Here is a 21,791-nt window from a genome sequence, read left to right as displayed (position 1 = left end):
CTGAGTTCTCATTGGGAAACATGGAGATAAGAAGGCAACGGGATGAAATATTTGACATGCTGAAAGAAAGCAGTTGCTGGCCAAGAATTTTATGTCTGGCAAGACTGTCTTTCAAAAATGAGGAAGAGGTTAAGATAGTCCCTGATATATAAAAGATAAGGGAGTTTATCACCATTAGACCTACCCTACAAGCAATCATTAAGGGAGGGCTTCAGAATGAAAGGAAAGGATAACAGATAATGAAATGAAGCAGCACAAAGAAATAAATATATATGAATATAAAATTAGGCATTACAGGAAGAATTGAAGAACAAAAAAGATGTAAGACTGTGGTGGTTTGAAGTTATGTTCCTCAAAAAAGCATGTTCTTAAACTTAATAGATTCCTGTGGATGTGAACCCATTGTAAGTAGGACTTTTTGATGAGGTAATTCAGTTAAGGTGTGGCCCAACTCAATCAGGAGGAGTTATATCCTATTACTGGAGTCGTTTGTAAGCAGAATGAAATTCAGAGAGAGAGTGAAAGGAAGCTATGGAAAGCAAGAAGTTGAAATTCAACTGGACCCAGAAGAGAACAGATGGACCATGAGAGGATATTGTGTGCATTGCCATGTGACAGAGGAGCCAAGGTCCAAGGCTTGCCGGCAGCCAGACCCAGAATGCTAGTCTTCGGCAAGAAAGCATCACCTTGATGGCATCTGACTTAGATTTTTTCTTAGTTTCAAAATCATTAGCTAATAAATCCCCATTGTTTCAGCCAATCCATTGCATGGTATTTTCTTGAGCAGCCAAGGAAACTAAAACAAAGACTCTCAAAAACCAGCAAAATAGCACAAGAAAATCCTACATCATCAATAGCTACTTTAAATGTAAAAAGCTTAAACTCTCTAGTCAAAAGGCAGAGATTGGCAGAACAGATTTTTTAAAAGCATGATCTAACTATATGCTATTACAAGAGACTCACCTTAAATTAAAAAACATAAATCAGATTAGTTTCAATGGGAGGAAGGACCCTAGATGAATTGCATTGCAGTTAGTAGAATACCGCAGGACCTTCGACTACACAGTGCCTTGACGCCCAAAACACAAGCACAAGGAAGGGCGCAGTATGGAGAGGTTCCTGGAGGGCCTGTGTTTCCCAGACAAAATCAGGATCCACTCTATGGTTACTTTCCTGCTGTAGCTGGGCAGGATGGGCAAATAGACACTGATGAATTGCAGAGTTGTCTCACACAGTCACACATTGCCGGAGGATATAAACCTTTTAACCTGGAGACTTGTTGTCTTATGGTTTCAATACCGGATAGAGACATGCCAGGAACAATGGGTTTCAAATGAATTTAAAGAACTCTGGGCTGTACTGAATGCCTGGAGGCAACACTTCATCAGTTTTGACAGTGATAGAAATGGAACAGTGGCTCCTAAAGAATTGCAGAAGGCCTGGACAACAAGGGGATTTAGGATGAGTCCTCAGGCTGTGAATTCTCTTGCCAAATGGTTCAGCACCAATGGAAAAATTACCTTTGATGACTCCATTGCCTGCTGTGTCAAACTGAGGGCCCTCACAGATAGCTTTCGAAAAAGGGATACTACTCAGCAAGGTGTTGTGAATTTCCCATATGATGATTTCATTCGGTGTTTAAATCGAGAGGAAGTGATATGAACATGATTGACATTCCAGCTTGGGGTTCCCCTCTGCTCTTCCTGGTTGCCTTCAGTAATGTGTGTAAACTTACGTTGCCACTTTTCCTTAACAGCTTGTCATAAAGGTTTATTACTTTAGAATCTAGAGTTTAGATACAACTGAAGTTTTGTTTGTAGTTTTGATAATAAATGCTTTGAAATTTTCATAATGTAAGATTGGGTTTATTATACCATTTAGAACTCATGCAAGTCACTGTCAGTCATACCTAGTTTTCTGGCTAAACCACTTTAATGTAAATTTCAGTATGTAAAATGTTTAAGGTGCATTATATATTTTTCATTGTAAGATACTGAAAACTTTTAATCAGACCTCAACTGTTGTCTTTCTTCTCCTACAGGGGATATTATAAGTGGTACTGAAAGTTTTAAAGTCTGGAATATTCTTATGTAAATGATTGAGACCCACTTGGCTGCAAAAAGAACATGGTGCAATCCAAATCAGTGTTCACCTTAGTGGAAACTTAGCACAGGCTTTAAGGCTGACAGATACTTTAGTGACCATATAAATGGATAGGGACAGAGAACTTGAGTGATTACTTTCTGCCTCTTTAAACCTGATTGAATAATTTGAGTGGCAAATACTGTCACCAAGTCCATCCTTGTCATTGTCTATGTAGACCTTTGTTAACTACACTTAAAATCTCTACATTATGAGCTTAACTGTGTAAAAAAAATTGATAGACTAAAGGAATATAAGAAAATACTAGCTATTGTTATTTTAACTAATAAGATTCTATAGACTTTAAATTCTTTTAAACATTTCAGCATTTTCCAAGTTTTCTGTAATGTGTATGCTTTCCTTTTAAAATCAGAAGATATTGATTTTAAAATATCAGTTCTGTATACATTAAAAATATATACACAGTTAAAGGACTGGAAACGTTGATGTAGTTACCACTGAGAGAAATCAAGATCATTAGTTCATTTTCTTTCTTCCTACTACTTTTCCAAATTTTCCCTAATAGGCAGGTATTACTACTTTTATAACTGAAGAAAAACAGAATTAAACCATGGCTTTGAAGATCTGGATTCTAATCCTGGCCATGCCTCTTACTAAATATTTGGTCCTGGTCATTTTAGATAATCTCAGAGCTTCAGTTTCCCCATCTCTGAAAAGGAGATAATACTTACCTCATGGGGTAATTCTGAATATTAAAAAGTGGGTTGGTATAATGAGCACTGAAAATTTTTCTGTCCCTTAAGTTTAAAATTGCTCTGGTTTACTCTCTTTTCCAAGAAAGCTTAATGGAATAAAGGAATTTAGTCTATTTTTTCTTGCCCAAGAGACCATCTGTCTTATTTTGGGGTGTAGTGTCAGAGTTACCCATCAAATGATTGATTAATTGTTAGCCAGTGAAAATAAAACATTTTCAAAAGTGTCTTTAGCCTTAATTCAGTAACATAATTATACTTTCAAATATTGCTAAAATGTTTGTATACATTTAATAAATATTTAATCAACCAGAAGAAAAACAAACAAACAAACAAACAAAAAAAAACTAAGTAGGTAGAAAGTGAAAGTTTGGGAAAACATATATACCATGCAAATTAACCAAAAGAGAGCTGGGGTAGCTATACTAATAACAGGTACAATAGACTTTAAGTAAAAAATTATTACAAGGGACAAAGAAGGTCACTATTTTTTGATAAAGGGGTCACTTCAACAGGAATATATAACAATTACAAATATATACCCACCTAATAGCAGAGGCTGAAATATATGAAGCATATATTGAAAAATTTGCAGGGAGAAACAGATGGTTCTATATGAATAATATTAGACTACAATGACCATTTTCAAGAATGGATAGAATATTTAGAAAGAATATCAACAAGGGAATAGGATACTTGTAAGATACTATAAAACAACTAGACCTAACAGACACAAATAGAACACTTTACCTACAGGCAGTAAAATACACCTTCTTCTCTAGTCCACATAGATCATTCTCCAGGATATACCATATGTTAGGTGACAAAACAAGTCTCAATAAATCAAAAAATATTGAAATAATACAAAGCATCTTATCTGACAACAGTGGAATGGAGCTAGAAATCAATAACAGAGGAAAAACTGGAAAATTTACAAAGATGTGGAAGTTAAACAATGCACTTTTAAATATCCCATGAGTCAAAGAAGAAATCACAAGGGAAATTAGGAAATATCTTGAGACAAATGGAAATGAAAACACAACATACGCAAACTTATGGATACAACAAAGGCAGATTGAGAAGGAAATTTATAGCTCTAAATGCTTACATTAAAAAGGAAGAAAGATCTCAAATCAGAGACCTAACCTCACAACTGGAGGAACTAGAAAAGGAAGAGAAAGCTAAACCCAAAGCAAGCAGAAGAAAATAACAAAGACTAGAGAAGAGATAAATCAAATAGAGAGTAAAAAGACAGGGAAGCGGACTTGGCCCAGTGGTTAGGGCATCTGTCTACAGTTCAAGACCCGGGTCTGCAGTTCAAGACCCGGGCCTCCTTGACCTGTGTGGAGCTGGCCCACGCACAGTGCTAATGCATGCGAGGAGTGCCCTGCCACGCAGGGGTGTCCCCCGCGTAGGGGAGCCCCATGCACAAGGAGTGCGCCCCACAAGGAGAGCCGCCCAGCGCAAAAGAAAGTGCAGCCTGCCCAGGAATGGTGCTGCACACACGGAGAGCTGACACAACAAGATGACTCAACAAAAAGAAACACAGATTCCTGAGCCGCTGACAACAACAGAAGTGGACAAAGAAGAAGACTCAGCAAATAGGCAGAGAGAACAGACAACCGGGGCAGGGGGAAGGGGAGAGAAATAAAGAAATAAATCTTAAAAAAAAAAAAGACAGAGAGAATCAGCAAAATCAAAAGTTGTTTCTTTGAAAAGATCAATAAAATCAACTAACTTTTAGCTAGACTGACAAAGGAAAAGAAAGAGAAAGAGGACACAAAAAAACTAAAATTAGAAATGAAAGGGGGAATTACTACTAATTTCACTGAAATAAAAAGGTTTATAAGATGATACTATGAACAACTGTATGCTAACAAATTAGATAACCTAGATGAAGTGGACAGATTGCTAGAAACACACAAACTGCCTGCACTGACTTAAGAAGAAACAGAAGATTTCAACAGACCATTAACAAATAAAGAGATTGAATCAGTAATCCAAAGCCTTCCCACACAGAAAAGCCCAAAACCAAAGGTCTTCAAAGAGGAATTTTTCAAAGCATTCCAATAAGAATTAGTGTCAATCCTTCTCAAACTCCTACAAAAAAATTGGAGAGGAACAAACACTTCCTAACTCATTCTATCAGGCCAGCGTCACTCTAATACCAAAACTAGATAAGCACACAGTAAGAAAAGAAAGTCACAGATCAATATCCCTTATGAATATATATGTGAAAATCCTCAGTAAAATACTGAATCCAATAGCGAATTTAAAAAATCATACACCATGATCACATGGGATTTATCCTAGAAATGCAATGGTGGTTCAACATAAGAAAATCAAGTATTATAATACACCATATTAATAGAACAAACGAGGAAAAAAATATATGATCATTTCATGAATGTGGAAAATGCATTTGATAAATACAGCACTCCTCATAAAAACACTTTAAAAACTGGGAATAGAAGGAAACCTTCTCAACATTATAAAGGGCATATATAAAAAACCCACAACTAATATCATACTTAATGGTGAAATACTGAAAACATTCCCATTAAGGTTAAGAACAAGACAAAGATGCCCACTGACACCACTATTTTTCAACATTGTACTAGAAGTTCTAGCCAGAGCAGTTAGGCAAGAAAAATAAATAAAAGTCATCCAAATGCAAAAGGGAGAAGTAAAACTTTTCCTATTTGTGATCCTGTATATAGAAAATACTGAAAAACCCACAAGAAAGCTATTAGAGCTAATAAACAAATTCAGCAAAGTGGAGGAGTATGAGATCAACATGCAAAAATCAGTAGTTTCTAAACACTAGTCATTAACAATACGAGGAGGAAGTTAAGAGAAAAATTCCATTTACATTAGAAACTAAAAGAATCAAATATCTAGGAATAAATTTAACCAAGGATATAAAGGACTTGTACAGAAAAAGCAACAAAATATTGCTGAAAGAAATTAGACATAAACAAATGGAAAGACATTCCATGTTCATGGGCTAGAAGACTAAATATAGTTGGTGTCAATTCTACCCAAGGCAATTTATAGATTCAACACAATTCCAATCAAAATTCCAACAGCCTTCTTTGTCAAAATGGAAAAGCCAATTATCAAATTTATATGGCAGGGTAAGGGGCCCTGAATAGCCAAAAATATCTTGATAAACAAAAACTAAGTGGGAGATCTCACACTTCCCAATTTTAAAACTTCTTAGAAAGCTACATTAATTAAAACAGCATGGGGAAGCGGACTTGGCCCAGTGGATAGGGTGTCCATCTACCACATGGGAGGTCCGCGGTTCAAGCCCCGGGTCTCCTTGACCCATGTGGAGCTGGCCCACGCGCAGTGCTGACGCATGTAAGGAGTGCCCTGCCACACAGGGGTGTCCCCCGCGTAGGGGAGCCCCACGCGCAAGGAGTGTGCCCCGTAAGGAGAGCCGCCCAGCACGAAAGGAAGTGCAACCTGCCCAAGAATGGCACCACATACACGGAGAGCTGACGCAACAAAAAGAAACACAGATTCCCATGCTGCTGACAACAACAGAAGCGGACAAAAAGAAGAACACTCAGCAAATGGACACAGAGGACAGACAACTGGGAGAATGGGGGGGGGGGAGGGGCAAGAAATAAAATAAATCTTAAAAAAAATAAAATAAAATAAAACAGCATGGTACTGGCATGAGGACAGACCAATGCAAGTATTAATAAGAGGGAAAACTCTTGTAGTGAGGGGGTATTTAAGGGAACTCTATTTTCTGCATGATTTTTCTCTAAACATACAATGTTTCTTTTTTTTTTTTTTTTAAGATTTATTTATTTATTTCCCCCTCATTGTTTTGCACGCTCTGTCTTCTTTCAGTGTCCATTTCCTGTGTGTTCTTCTGTGTCTGCTTGTCTTCTCTTTAGGCAGAACCGACTCTGGGAACTTCTGGAGAGGGAGAGAGGGGCTCACTCTCTTGCACCACCTCAACTGCCTGGTCTGCTGCATCTCTTATTGTCTCTCCTCTGTGTCTCTTTTTGTTGCATCATCTTACTGTGCCAGCTCTCCATATGGGCCAGCACACCATGTGAGCCAGCTTGCCTTCACCAGGAGGCCCCGGGAACTGAACCCTGTACCTCCTATATGGTAGACAGGAGCCCAATCGCTTGAGCCACATCCACTTCCCCAACTTTTCTAATTAAAAAAAATTATTTGACAAAAGAGAGAGGGCACAGTGTGGGTAAAATGGTAGGTTTGCCTGAATTAGCTTTAGTTAATATACTTAACATCTCCAAGCTTCTCTGGGCTATTTTATAAAACATTATGATTAAACACAAGGTTATACATAAATATTCAATATAAGCATGTCTGAACAAATATATATACTAAATATATTAATATTTATATATACATAAACATACATATGGATACTGCATATCTGCATATGCGGATACTGAGACTGCTGTCCAGGTAAATTAGATCACTCAATTTATTTTTCCATAGTTTAATAGCAAAACCAGCAAAATCAAGTACCCACTGGGCTCTCAAAATCACATGCAGTGTTTGCTCAATCTGTAAACACATAATTATTTAACTTGCCTTCTAAAGTGACACCACACCCTGGATGTGATGCAAAACCCAGCATTACAAGATAAGCTCTGTCTCAAGTTTCTGCTCGTTATAGTGCCTGAAGTATTTGCTCACATGCTCAGGGACTGAAGCAGAAGTAAACAGTCTGGCCAGTATTTTAGGGACACCTGTCTTACAAAACTGACTTTCTTGTATTGTGAAAGCAATGAATGGAGTTTAACAGGACTTCTGTAAGAATGCCGATTCATCCCATCACCTTGTCAAACAGGGTGTCAACCTTATCACGTCCCTCCCTACCCCGCCTGGGTCAGTGGGCACCTACTTTCCTCAGGTACCAGAGCCAAGCTCCCAGTAGGGGTCTCAGCTGCCGCCCCTCACCTCTTCCTCGTCTTCTGTCTGCGCCCTCTTTCACCTCGGTCAGCCTCGCCTTCTCACAGTTTGCACTGCTCTCAGATCTCCAACCAGGCCTTTGCACACTGCATTTAAGCCTGCACCACTGACTCTTTTTCTTATCTTTAAAACTCCACAATACTACTTCCTTTATGAATTCTTCTCTAATTAAACAGAGTACAGTGTCACACAAGAGGCTCCAGCTCAACTTTGCAACGTGGTTTGATTTTTTTAAAGCAAATTTTATTGAGGTGTATTCATGTATCATAAAATCCTTCCAAAGTGTACATTCAGTGGCTTTTGGTATAATCACACAGTTGTACATTCACCACCACAATCAGTATTAGAGCATTTTCGTAACTCCAAAAAGAAAAAAACCCCACCTTTTAGCAAGTACCTTTCAATCCCTCTATCCATCCACTGCTACACATATCTGCTAATCCAATTCCATCTCTGTAAATTTATATTTACATTTCATTTAAAAATGGAGTCAAACAATATTCAAAACTTTATGTGTGGTTTCTGTCATGAGAATTCTTTTTTTTTAACAATTGATGCATAATATTAATATATTTCTATTCATTACAGTCCATAGTTTGCTTTAAGTGCATTTTAACTCAGATACCACCTTGTTATTAACATCCTGTAATATTAACTTACACTTGTTCTGTTTCTTTGAAGAACATTGTTAAATTTGTACTATTAAACACATTCAACATCTGCAACAGGGCTTACTACGCTCTACTGTCCCATGTTTCATCCTTTAGCTTTTCTTCTAATGACATACACAACCCTAAATATTTCTTTTCAACCACAATCATACCCCCCTATTGGCACTGCTAATTACATTTACTCTAATGTACTATCATTAGCTCTATCCAATTCCAAACATTTACAATCAAGCTTATTACCAATTCTGCACAAATTAAGCCATTGCTCTCCATTCTCTAGCTCCCTTCTATCTTCTGGTGACCTATTTTCCAGCTAAAAATATGGAACACTTAACAAATTTGCATGTCATCCCTGTGCAGGAGCCGTTCTTATCTTCTCTGTATCATTCAAATTTTAGTATATGTACTGCCAGGGCGAGCACTGCGGTTTGATATTTTGACACATGCACATCCATACCTACCCTTGAGATGCAATACATTTTTTTTTAAACAAATCAATTTTATTGAGACATATTAATAAAGTATAAATCCATCCAAAGTGTACAATCAATGGCATTCGGTACAATCACATAGTTTGCATTCATCACTTCAATCATTTCTAGAGAATTTTCGTTATTCCAGCAAAAATAATAATAAAAACCAAACAAACAAAACTCATCACCTTTCAATCTCCTTATTCCCTACCATACACAGCTGCTACGGTTTCCTTCACTCCAGTTTATTTGTACTTTGTCTTGAAAAAACAGTCTTATATATGCAATATCACATGAGGATTCACCATGTTATACAGTCCCATGTTACCTTTTTTAGTTTTCCTTCTAGTAACCTACATGTCCATAGATTTTCCCTTTTAAACAGTCATACCTATATAATAGCTCTGCTAGTCACAAATACCATGATGTACTCTCATCATTTCCATTCATTTCCAAATATTTACAAATAAGCTTTTAACCAATTCTGCACAGACTAACCCTTAGCTTTACATTCTCTACCCTCATTCTATTTCCTATATTCTAATAATTAATTCCATGAGTTTACATAATATATTTAGCTCATAATAGTGCAATCATACGGTATTTGTTCTTTTGTGTCTGGCTTGCTTTGCTCAACATAATGTCCTCCAGGTTCATCCATGTTGTCATAAGATTCATGACTTCATTTCTTCTCACCACTACATAATATTCCATTTTGTATATACACGACAATTTGTTTATCCATTCATCAATTGATGGACACCTGGGTTGCTTCCAACTTTTGGCAATCATAAGTAATGCTGCTATGTACATCATGAGCAGATGTCTATTCATGTCACTGAGATGTAAGACATTTGAATGATTAAGAGCAAGGACTTGGTTGCCGATGACCATGGTTTGAATCCTGGATCCACCACTAACTGTGTCTCGGGGTTTTTTTTTTACCTGTAAAACCTATCTATCTATCTATCTACCTACCTATCTATCTATCTTTCTAATTTATCTACCTACGCATATATACACACACACATATGTGTGTATATAATTGTATGTATTAAAAAAAAAACCAAATTGCTTCATAAGCAGCACACATTTCAATTTTTTAGCTGGGTGATCTATAGCTGAAATGTCACATTAAGCACAAGATGACATTCAACAGCTGTAAGAATATTTAGTCATTCAATCACTCATTCAACAGAGGTTCATGCACTGTCCTTAGCAATGGCGATACAGCAATGAACAAATCAGACAAAAAACTGTGCATTCACAAAGCTCTCCTCTAGTAAAATATAGTGTGTCATACAACTTAGAGATGGATTCATACATTGTTTATGAAAGAACTGGAGTTCCCACAGAGACACTGTAATCCAAATCAGCCCTGTATCACTGCAAACCTTGAAAGAAATGTTTGGTTTCGTAATACTTCAGAGCTTTTGCCATAGAACTACCTAGAGCAGAGGAACTCCTCCCTAATGCAGTAACCTGAGCCCTGGCTCTCACCTTTTTCAGCTCAGGAGGGATAGAGGTTAGCTGACCCTCCTGCCACAGAGTAACCTATGAGCACCTCCATCAGTGTGATGGGAGGACCAAATCCCAGCCCCTAGACATAATCAGTGTGATGAAATGGTTTTATTCTTCTGTTCTAGAAATGGCTTTAAGAAGCAACTGGGGGAACAGAGGGTGCGGGTAGGGCTGCAGTAGCCATAGAAACTGTTAGCCAAGGTAAAAACAAAAACAAAACAAAATTAAATAAACAAACAATGCCTTTAAGAGCCACATAGGCATTTATTCAACCAATACTTATTACGTACTCACTACATACGAAGCCAGGTGCTAGGAAACAATGGGGGAATAAAATGATATGGCCCCTGCCCTCATGTCTCTTACATTCTAGAAAGAAAATCAAGCACTGAATAACTAATTAATTATTTACTTAAAAGTAGAACAACTACCTGGAAGGATAAATATTGCAGAAATAAGAGTATTACAGGGCAAACTAACCTAGTGACAAAGATACCAGAAACTGCTTTATACAAACACCCCACTTACTCTTCTCTCTTCTCTCTCTCTTTCTCTGTCACAAACACACACACACACACATACACACAGAGGCAAACACAGCTATGTAATTAAGCACCTACTTCTTCCTCTTTCAATGATAAGAGTGCTATTCCTTCCATTTTTTAAGCCAACAGATTGCAACCTTGGCAAATCCCATTCTACTCTGAACCAAAGTGCAGCATGTCTAGAGGTAAAAAGGAATGCCTGAACAGATTATTTCTACAAATGTCTTCTAGATCTTTGAGTTTATGGTTGTGTTGTCCCTACTGATGTTTAATTAGAATGTATAGGCCTCAAATAAGAACTTGCAGGAGAACACAATATATAAAATGAAAATGACAACTTTCCATCAGATTGTGTGCTGATTTATAGTCGCTCTGTCTCAGGTATTAGTTAAGCTAAAATACATAAAAACAGAAGATGTAAAAGCTAAAATTAAAAAATCAAAATGTAGAATCTGCATATATGAAATTTTGATTGGCTATCAAATTATATTCATTGTAATATCAAATTGGAAAAAAAACTATAGGAAATACAAGTAAAAAACACTATTTGAGCAAAGTATTGAGCTAGGGAGATTTTAATCTCTTTTTAGTTAAATAAGTAAAATATATTTGTGGTAGATAAAAATTTGAAAATGAAGACAAGCACACAGAAAAAAATAAAAATAGAGTCATTTTAGTAATTGAAGAAACTTTCATTGTATGACTACATCAGAATGTTTAATCAATCAATCCCCTATTACTGGGCATTTATGCTATTTCCAATCTTTGTTAACACAAACAATGTTTTAATGAACACTTTCATACATTAAGTTTTGCACAAATTTCTGATTATTTTTTATGATAAACTTCTAGAAGTGGAAATTTTAAGTTAGACAGTATTTAGATGTTTAAATTCTGACCTGAAGTAAGAGCCAAATTCAAAAGTCACTTTAAATTCTTTTTTAAGGTACTTGCAACCCATATAAACTTAGCAAGCATACACAAATGGAAAGAGAACAGTCTTAAATTCCATACCAAAGTCAATAATAACATTGCATATATATAATTTCAGGCCTCTAACATTCCTTAAAATCTCACCAAATACTGACAGCAAAACCATATGATTATAGACGCTTCTCAGAGCAAGCCTGTTTCCGACTATAACACAACAAATATGTTAACTGATCGTTTAATTTCTGAATTTAAAATTTAAAATGCTAAACAGAAAACCAATCCCACCATATATACATAAATATTTTAAAATGTATACAACTGTGATGCATAGAACAGCAGAAGGGCTAGCAACATTTCCTTCTTTCTTTGGGCATGGGCAAACCCTATACCTCTCTGGTTTCTGAGTGCATTTCTGAGGAGAAAGGCACTGGATCTGAGGTTTCCAGACTTTGGGATTTAATAGAACAGTTCAACAACTCTAAATAATTCCCAAGTCCTTTCCTGCTCTGAAATGCTGGGATTTTGTGATTCTAAAATTTAATTTTAATTACAGAAAATAGTAATCTGCAAAGAATTTAATACATGGCCTCTCAAACCTCCTTGAGGCTGCCAGTGAGTGGATCCTATGAAGGGAATGTGGGTACCAGAGCTGTTTGCCAGCCAACAGACAGGCAATGAGGGCCACCTGTGGCCAGGCACTGAGCTGTTTTATCAGTCATGGTTCTCCAGAGCAGTGGAACCAAGAGGAGGGAATTTATTTCAAGGAACTGGCTCATGTGGTATGGGGAAATGGCAAGTCTAAAATCTGTAGGGCAGACTGGAAACTCAGGCAGGAGTTGATGCTGTAGTCCTGAGGCAAAATTTCTTCTTTTTCAGGAAACCTCAGGTTTTGTTCTTAAGGCCTTAAACTGATTGGATGAGACCCACACACATTGAGGAGAATATCTTAGTTTGCCAAAGGGTTGCTGGTACCAAGTACCAGAAATGGGTTGACTTTTATAAAGGGGATTTACTTGGGGTAAAAGCTTATAGTTCTGAAGCCATGAAATGTCCAAATCAAGGCACCATCAGAGATGGTTTCTCACCTAAGTCAGTAACTGGTGACCCTGGCATCCCACCACATGGGATCAGTCCTATGGCAGGGCTTTTCTCCTCAGCCTTGAACTGCTGCTCTGTGGGCCCCGTCTCTTGGGGGCTTCCAGTTTAATTGATCTGCAAGTCCTCTTTCATGTGGCAGGATCAGAAATGCCAGAGCTCCCTTTTCCTGTGTGTATCTCTCTCTCTGTGTCCAAATCAAAGCAGTTACCAAAGATCCTGGACTCTTCTGTCACATGACAAGGCACATGGCAGCATCTGCTGGTTTATCCCTTATCTTCTGGGCTTCCTTGCTTTCAGCTTCGGGTTTCCATGGCTTTCTTTCTTTCTTTCTCAATTACATTTTCTTCTAAAGGACTCTTATAAAGTAAGATCAAGACCCGCCCTTGAGCTCTGGGAGAGGGTACAGTCCGGAGGGGAAGGCAGAGACCAGGCAGAGATTGTCTACCATCTTGCTTTAACACGTAGCAGCTGACTTTGGTGAGAAGCACCTCTTATCGTTGCCTAAGTTGAACTTTTCATGGCCTTGGAACTGTAAGCTTTTACCCCAAATAAATCCCTTTATAAAAGCCAATCCATTTCTGGTACTTTACACCGGCAGCCCTTCAGCAAACCAAAACATAACATCATCAAAAGGCCCTTAACTGAGGTAACCTAATCAAAGGGCCCTATTTAAAATGGTTTACACCTACAGGAATGGATTAGCTTTATGAACTTCATTTTCTGGGGCCCATACAGCTTCCAACTATTACAGTATATTTCAAATATTTTTAAACCATTGTCTTGTCAATGGTCATTTAGGCAGTTCCCAATTGTCTACTCATTGTTGCAATGAATATCCTTCGCTCTTTGCACACCTATATTTGTCTAAAGGTCAGTTTCGTAGGATTGGAATTACTGGGTTAAAGAACCAATGCCTTTGAAATTTGGAAAGCTATCGCAAAACTGCTCTCTAAAAAGTTGTTCCCTTTTACACTCATCAACAATATGATAATATCCATTTGCCCACACATACACTGGCCAAAGCTATGATCAAGTCTTTGACTCTCTAATCTGTAGAGGAAAAAAATGTTACCCCAAGGTTGATTTAATTAGCATTTATTTGATTGATAGTGAGATTGGCCATATTTTCATATGTTTATTGGCTAAATATATTTTCTTTTATGAAACAACTTTTTACAAACTCTACAGGTCATGGTTTCTTAGGATTCCAGAGCCTCTGAAATATGATATAAAATATGATGAGATTTTTTTTTCTTAAGATAGGGCCCAAGAAATGTTAAGAACCATTAATCATCAATTTTGTAGCCTGAGAGGTGGATGTGGAAAGAAAGAAGCAGGAAGGATGGAAAAAGGATGAGAACAGAATTGATTATATATATGTGTGTGCACACACATACGCACATCTTTTATTATCTCACCTTCATCAATACAAAGCTTTCCCAATGGCACTTCCTCATTTTCTACCCTAAAAGGCCCACCAGTCACAGGGGATCTACTAGAACTGTTATCGATTAACGTCATTAAAATTTTCATAAATATCAGAGAATGCTGACAACCCAAGATGCTTAAAAAATATAAATTAAAATTTATATTCTGTTTTAGAGAAACATTAAAAAACTTTATACACACAAACTGTAACACATTCAAATTACAAACTATAATTTGAAGTCACAGAACAGCCATGTACTTCAATTCTATCTCCTAAATATTTCTCTTATCTGTACACATCTCATTTCCACTCCATCACATAATTCCAAGAGACAAGCACATCTTGCTTTTACTCCTGTCACACCCTCTTACCTCCCTACATCTTCTCTGTCATATACCCAATCCACTGCAATGGTTAGGCCGGAGCTCTCTTCATGTCAGCATTCCCCAGCTTACAATTTCCCAAGGCTTGCCTTTTGCTCATGGGATAAAGAGCCGCTTAACATGTGTGCCCACCTGCACCTGCCTCTCTTCTTTTATTCCATGCCCCTCCCCTGGCCCTGCCTCCAGCCACACCTGGAACACAGGCATTCTCTCTCCAACCCCATGCCCTTTGTAATTCTGTTTTTCTGAATGCTCTCCCTCCCACTCACCTTCACTGAGTGGACTTCAACTCAGCTTAAAAACAGTTCCCCTAACCTCCCAGAGGAAGTCCTGTGCCTCTTTTATACTTTCATAGCATCCTCTACTTTTTTCTCTTAGCATTTGTTTTACTCTGCTGGGCTGCCAAAAGCAATATACCAAAAATGGGTTGGCTTTTACAATGGGGATTTACTAGCTTATGAGCTTACCCTCCTGAGGTCATGAAAACATCCAAGTCAAGGCATTATCAGCCAATGCTTTCTCTCTGAAGACCTGCTGCTAGTGATCTGGACTCCTCTGTCACACGGCAAGACACGGCAGCATCTGTTGGTCTCTCCCTTCTCTTCCAAGTTTTGTTGCTTTCAGCTTCTGGCTTCTGTGGCTTTCTCCCTCTCTCTCTCTTTATTCATCCTGTTTATAAAAGACTCCAGTAAGAGGATTAAGACCCACACTGGGCCACACCTCAACTGAAGTAACATAATCAAAAGTCCCCACTTACAATGGGTCCACACTCATAGGAATGGAGTAATCTTAAGAACATAATTTTCTGGGGTCCATTTAGCTTCAAACCATCACAGCAGTTTTCCCAAATTTGCAATTACATAGTTGATTAACAGCATCTTTCCTTCTGGTAGGAGTACTCTGTAAAGGTAGGCATAGGATCTGTTTTGTTCTTTTTTGAAATTCCAGTATCCAGGGCAGGGCTGACACAGAGCAGGTGATTAATAAATACTGTTGGAAGAGGGAGGGAAGGATGAAGGAGAGAGAGAAAGGACGCTATTACAAATGATCTAATGCAGCCTTTATTTCCCTTTACACTTTGCCTGAGAGAGCACAGCAGAGAAGATACTACCACATATTAACCATTAACCCCAGGAATAAAATATGGTAAACACCTGTGAGTAAGGTGCAACGGGCAGTCTGGTGGCAGCCTGGGAAATAGCTAGCAATAACTCTCCTCTCATTGCTTGGACCCAGCAACACCTTTCCCCAAGAACCACACATTTAAATGCTACTCTTTTCCTTTGAACCTTCTCCACCTCAGCAAAATTGGTTGAGATTTTCTTCCATGTTTCTACGACCTTTCTTGTTCATTGTTCGCTTGTTTCTATGACCCTTTGATCATCTCTCTACTATATCACTTACCTTTCCTTGTCGCTTAAGGATTTATTTTTGTACGTGTCAGCCCCACTAGAGCTTCTCAAGGGCAGAATCAAGGACCTAGTATCTGATCATTTCCAGCACTTAGGAAATTTGAAAGTGCTTGAAATATGACTTAAATGAGTGAATGAAAGAATGAATGTGAATGAATGAATAGAACTAGTTAGAATGAGTGTAGCTATGGCAATGAGAATGCATTGTGTCCTGGCCACTGGGGTTCCCCAGAAACTCTCCATATTTGCATATGTTAATCACCAGCACTTTTGGATTCCAGGAACATCTTCTTCAGAGAATCAAACTGCTTGGGTAAGGACCCATTAGTGGGTTAGGAAATCAATTTAATATGTCCTGAAAAATATTTTTTATTATCTAGGATACATTGTAAAAGAACAGGGTACATCAAAATTAATAAGTGGTTTTGGGATGTATGGCCCAATTTGCTAAAACAACACCATTTTTCTCCTGTTGACACAGCATATTTATTACTTTCGAAAGTTTCCCAGTTTGTACAATAAATTAGGTGATCACTAGCATTATACATATGTATGTGTATAATGCATGTTCTGAATTGTAAAATTAAGTGTATTCCTTACTGTGGATGATGGTCAAAAAAAGTTTGTAAAACATTCCTTTGGAGAGGTTCAAGCCTCTGGACCTGAAGAAGCAGCATGGAAGAAGAAAAGGTAGAGCAGGGATTCTTAACCGTTTTTGTTCCACTCCTTCGCCATTCAGTTGAAAACCACAGGTCCCTCACTAAGTCCCAGTATTATTTAATAAATATATCACACCCACAGCAACATGTTCCCACAAGAATAATGTTTTTAAAATTTTCAATTTGAGCTCACAGACCCCCTAAAATCTTTCCACGGACCTAGAGAGAGGCAGAAGAAAGAAAAGAATACTGAACCATATTTGGATTGCTGCTGCTGTGTTTTGTTTTTTTAAGGAGGTACCAGGGATTAAACCCAGGATCTCATACATGGGAAGCAGATATTCAACCACTGAGCTACATCCACTCCCCAACGAGAGTTGGTTTTTTCATTTGTTTTGTTTTTAGGAGGTACCGGGGATTGAACATAGGACCTCGTACATGGGAATCAGGAACTCAACCACTGAGCTATATCAGCTTTCTGGACAGCTTCTAAATGCAGGCACAATCCTGTGAAAAAAGCAAACTGTCCATTACACAAACAAAGAAAACGCAGTTGAGAAGGCTTCAGGAATTTCGAGTTCATATGCCATCAAGTCATAGTACTAGCACGGAAATCTAGGTCTACACATGGGAAAAAGAAAAGGCATTTTGTTCTACACATAGGGAAGGACAAAGTATTTTTTTTCCCCACTTCTAGGACACCACAACATTGTTGAGGAGGGAGTAATGGAACACTTCTCCCACTCCAGTATTATTAGTATTCTAATTTACTAAGCATATTTTTAATTTGGAAGTATTTTGCACTTGAAAGTACTGAACATTTTGACTCAGATGGCAATTCTTTCTGGACTAAAAAAGTGGATGAATCTTTAGGATTGATGAAATAAGCCTTGCTACACAAAAGCACAGAGAATGGGCAGTTCTGTGTAGAGTGATGCATGAGTCAAGAGTACAGGATCTGGGAACTGGGCTGGAAGGGAAGAAAAAAAAAAAGAGTGCAGGATCTGGATTCAGACAAACCAATGTCCAAATCTTAGTAACTATAGCACTATGGACAGCTGTGTTCATTTCTCTGCACCTTCGTGTTCTCATTTGTAAAATGCATATAATATTAGTATCTACCTCACATTGTTCTTGTAAAGGTTAAGAAAGAGAATTCACATAAAGCTCTAACCATGCTTCCTGAGATGTGGTAAATTCTGTCATGTTAGCTGCTAAAATAATGGAAGTCAAGACTATTGGAGATAAACATGCCCCCTTTCTACTTTCACTTTTACTTCCCAGTAATATATATATCCCAACTTCAGGGTCTTTGCCTAGACTCTTTTCAAACAAGAAAAGGGGTGGCTTCAAAAGCCTCTTGAAAGACTTGTTACAAGGGAATGAGGTGAAATTTATGAAGGGCTTGGAAATTCCTTCTCATTTCTAGTGAGGGAGTCCAGATTTTAATAGTTTGCAAAGTGTAGAGAAGGGAAATAGTTGTAGTTAGGTTGCCACTGTTGGAAACAGTTCTCAGGGCTTCTGTATTTTCACTCTCAACTGCCCCACAGAATTATTTTCCCAACTTCTCTTTAATCATCAAAGAAGGCCTGAAAATTTTGCATGAGACCTAGCTGTGTCCACGAAAAATTTCAGATTAGCCAGTGGGCTATTAGAAAACAGTTATTACTGCTATTTTTCATCAACATTATTGAGGTGTAATTCACATACAAGAAAATGAACCCATTTCAAGTGTATATTTCAATGAGTATTGATTGATTTATACAGTCAAATGACCCTAATCACTATCAAAATAAAGAAAACTTCCATCTTCTGGAAATTTCATAGTTGTCTATCAACCATTTCAAGTAAAAATTTTTGTATAGCGTAAGATAGGAGAGGTCAAAGTTCTTTTTTTTTTTCACATGAATACCCACTGAAAAGACTTTTGCCTCCCACATCGAATTACCTTGGAGCTTTTACTGAAAATCAGTTAACTAGGAGAGCAGATGTAGGCTAGTGGTTGAGTGCCTGCTTCCCCTGTACAAGGTTCTGGATCCAATCTCCCATATCTCCTTAACAACAACAACAACAAAAAAATCAGTTAACCATAAATGGGTGGATCTATTTCTGGACTCTCTATTCTGTTCCATTCCATGCCTAAGCCAAGATAATAAAGTATAGATGACTGTTGCTTGATGAAAATTTTGAAATAAGGCAATGTAAGTCCTACAATTCTGTTCCTGATTTTCAAATTGTTTTGGCTTTTCTAAGGCCTTTGCATTGCCTCTAAATTTTAAAATCAGCATGACAATTTCTACAAAAACTTGCTGGGGTTTTGATTGGGAATGTGTTAAATCCAAAGATCAATCTAAAGAAAATTGATAACTTAACAATATTGAGTCTTCCAAACCATGAACATTGTGTATCTCTTTATTTGCCATTAATTTCTCTTAGCAATGTTTTGTAGTATTCATTATACAAATCTTACAGGCTTTTAGTTAAATTTATTTCTAAGTATTCCATTTTTCTGATGCTTTTGTAAATGGTACCACTTTTTCAATTGCAATGTCCAACTGTTTGTACTTAATGTATAGAAATACATTTGATTTTTTTTAATAGCGTTATATTCTGCAAACTTGCTAACTCACTTATTAGGTCTAAGCAACTTTTTTGTAGATTCCTTATGATTTTCTATATATATGACAATGTCACTTACAAATACAGTTTCACTTCTTCCTTTCAAATATTTATGCCTTTTATCTCTTTTATTAGCTAATTTCACTGGCAATAACCTCACATACAATGTAGAATAGACATGGATAAAGAAAGCATTTTTGCCTTGTTCCTGGATTTATGGGGGCAGGTGGGAAAGGAAACTTCAAGTCTTTCAGCAGTAAGTATGATGTTAGCTAAAGGTTTTATTTTGCTGCCCTTTATCAAGTTTAGGGAATTTCTGTCCGTTCCTAATCTTCTGAGTTTTATCATGAATGGGTATTGAATTTTGTCAAATACTTTTTTTTTATGTCTAGCAAAAGAACATATGGTTTTGCTCCTTAATTCGGTAAATATAATGAATTATGATGATTGGTTTTAAAGTGTTAAAACAATCTTATATTCCTGAAATAACCCCCACTTGTTTATGATGTATTATTTCACTAAGAGATCGCTGGTCTTGATTTGCTAATACTTTGTTAAACATTTTTATGTCTGCTCATGAGGGGTATTGGTCCCTAGTTTTGTTGTGTTTTGTTCTTTTCTTGTAATGTCTTTGTCAGAGTTTGGTATCAAGTTGATACTGGCTTCCTAAAATGACCTGAGAAGGATTCTATCCTCCTCCATTTTCTGAAAGCATTTGTGAAACACTGGCATATTTCTTTCTTAAATGTGAAGTGAACCCATCATCTAAGCTGTTGAATTTATTGGCATAGAATTGTTCATAATATTCCATTTACTATCCTAATAATGTCTGTAAGATCTGTAGGTGTGTCCCTGCTTTCATTCTTGATATTGCTAATTTGTGTTCTCTCCCTTTTTTTCTTGATTAGTCTAGCTAGAGTTTTAGACATTTTGTTGAAATTTTCCCAGAAACAGCTTTTGGTTTCATCGATTTTTTTCTGTTGTTTTCCTGTTTCATATTTCACTGATTTCTGCTTTTATCTTTGTTATTTCCTCCCTTCTATTTTCTGTGGTTTTAATTTGCTCCTTTTCTTCCTTCTTAAGGAAGAAACTTAGACTATTTATTTCAGACCTTTCATATTTTCTAATATAAACATTTATGCTATATATTTCCCTTGAGGCTTTTTACTACATCCCACAAATTTCAATATGTATGTTTTCATTTCATTCAGTTCAAAATATTTTCTAAGTTCCCTAGTGATTTATTCTTTGACCCATGTGTTGTTTAGAAGTGTGTTTAATACCCAAATCTTTGGAGATTTACCAGATAGCTGTTATTAATTTCTCATTTAACTTCATTGTGGTCAGAGGACATACTCTATATTATTTCAATCTTTTTAAACTTGTTAGGACTTGTTTTATGACTAACATATGTTTTCTCTTGTTTAATGTTCCATGTGAACTTGAAAAGAATGTGTATTCTGCTCTTGTTGGTACAATAGCCTATAAATGTCAGTTAGGTCCAGTTGTTGATAGTGTTGTCTTTTATACACTTTTTGTACCCTTATTTTCTTATTGGTTTCTCTATCAATTATTAAGGAAAATGTTTTTAAATCTCCACCTGTAATTGTAGATTTTTCCCATTTCCTTTCAGTTCTGTCAGGTTTTGCATCATGTATTCTGAAGCTCTGTTACATTAAGGATTGTCATATGTTTCATATGAATTGAGCCCTTTGTCCTAAAAGCACTCTCCTTATTCCTAGTAATATTCCTTTTTATGTAGTCCACTTTGTCTGATATTAGTATAGCCATGACATCTTTCTTGTAATTACTGTTTTCACAGTGTATCTTTTTCCATCCTTTTACTTTTAATCTATCTGGTCTATATATTTAAAGTGGGTTTCTCATGCATAGTATATAATATGGTCATATTTTTTTATCCAGTCTGACAACTCTGATTTTTAGTTAAAAGTGTTTAGTACATTTACATTTAATATAATCAACAATATGATTAAGTTTAAATCTACCATTTGTAATTTATTTTCTATTTATCTTATAGAATATCTTATCTGTCCTTTTTATTTTGTTCTTCTTTTCCTGCTTCCTTTGAATTGGTATTTTTTACTATTCCATTTTATCTCTTTATTTTATTTTACTTTATTTATACTAGTTGTTGTATAGTTTACAATATGCATTTTTAACTTTTCATAATTCTGATCACTTGAGTTTGATGAATCCCAAAAAGA

General features: G+C 36.8%; 1 long non-coding RNA gene, 1 other non-coding gene and 1 pseudogene across 8 annotated transcripts in view; 1 reads left to right on the top strand and 2 right to left on the bottom strand.

Annotated features, from left to right (window-relative positions):
- Nucleotides 1-21,791, bottom strand: part of LOC105746202 (uncharacterized) — a 324,527-nt gene that overhangs the window by 280,327 nt on the left and 22,409 nt on the right. The window contains exons 2-3 of one of the 7 annotated variants that reach the window (XR_011649469.1): nucleotides 15,634-15,866; nucleotides 15,344-15,545 (exon numbers count right to left, since the gene is read on the bottom strand). The exons of the other annotated variants lie outside the window; for them this stretch is intronic. This is a non-coding gene — a long non-coding RNA (uncharacterized lncRNA). The remainder of the gene's footprint in view (nucleotides 1-15,343; nucleotides 15,546-15,633; nucleotides 15,867-21,791) is intronic. 7 annotated transcript variants of the gene reach the window in all.
- Nucleotides 1,017-1,662, top strand: LOC101432240 (sorcin pseudogene; annotated as a pseudogene).
- Nucleotides 8,810-8,916, bottom strand: LOC111764362 (U6 spliceosomal RNA). Its single transcript, XR_002796990.1, has one exon. It is a non-coding gene; the product is annotated as a U6 spliceosomal RNA (small nuclear RNA).

The sequence above is a fragment of the Dasypus novemcinctus genome, chromosome 1 (assembly GCF_030445035.2).
Source record: "Dasypus novemcinctus isolate mDasNov1 chromosome 1, mDasNov1.1.hap2, whole genome shotgun sequence".
In the NCBI taxonomy this organism is placed as follows: Eukaryota; Metazoa; Chordata; class Mammalia; order Cingulata; family Dasypodidae; genus Dasypus; species Dasypus novemcinctus.
Note: the sequence above shows the minus strand (reverse complement) of the source record. Positions and strands in the feature narration are given on the sequence as shown.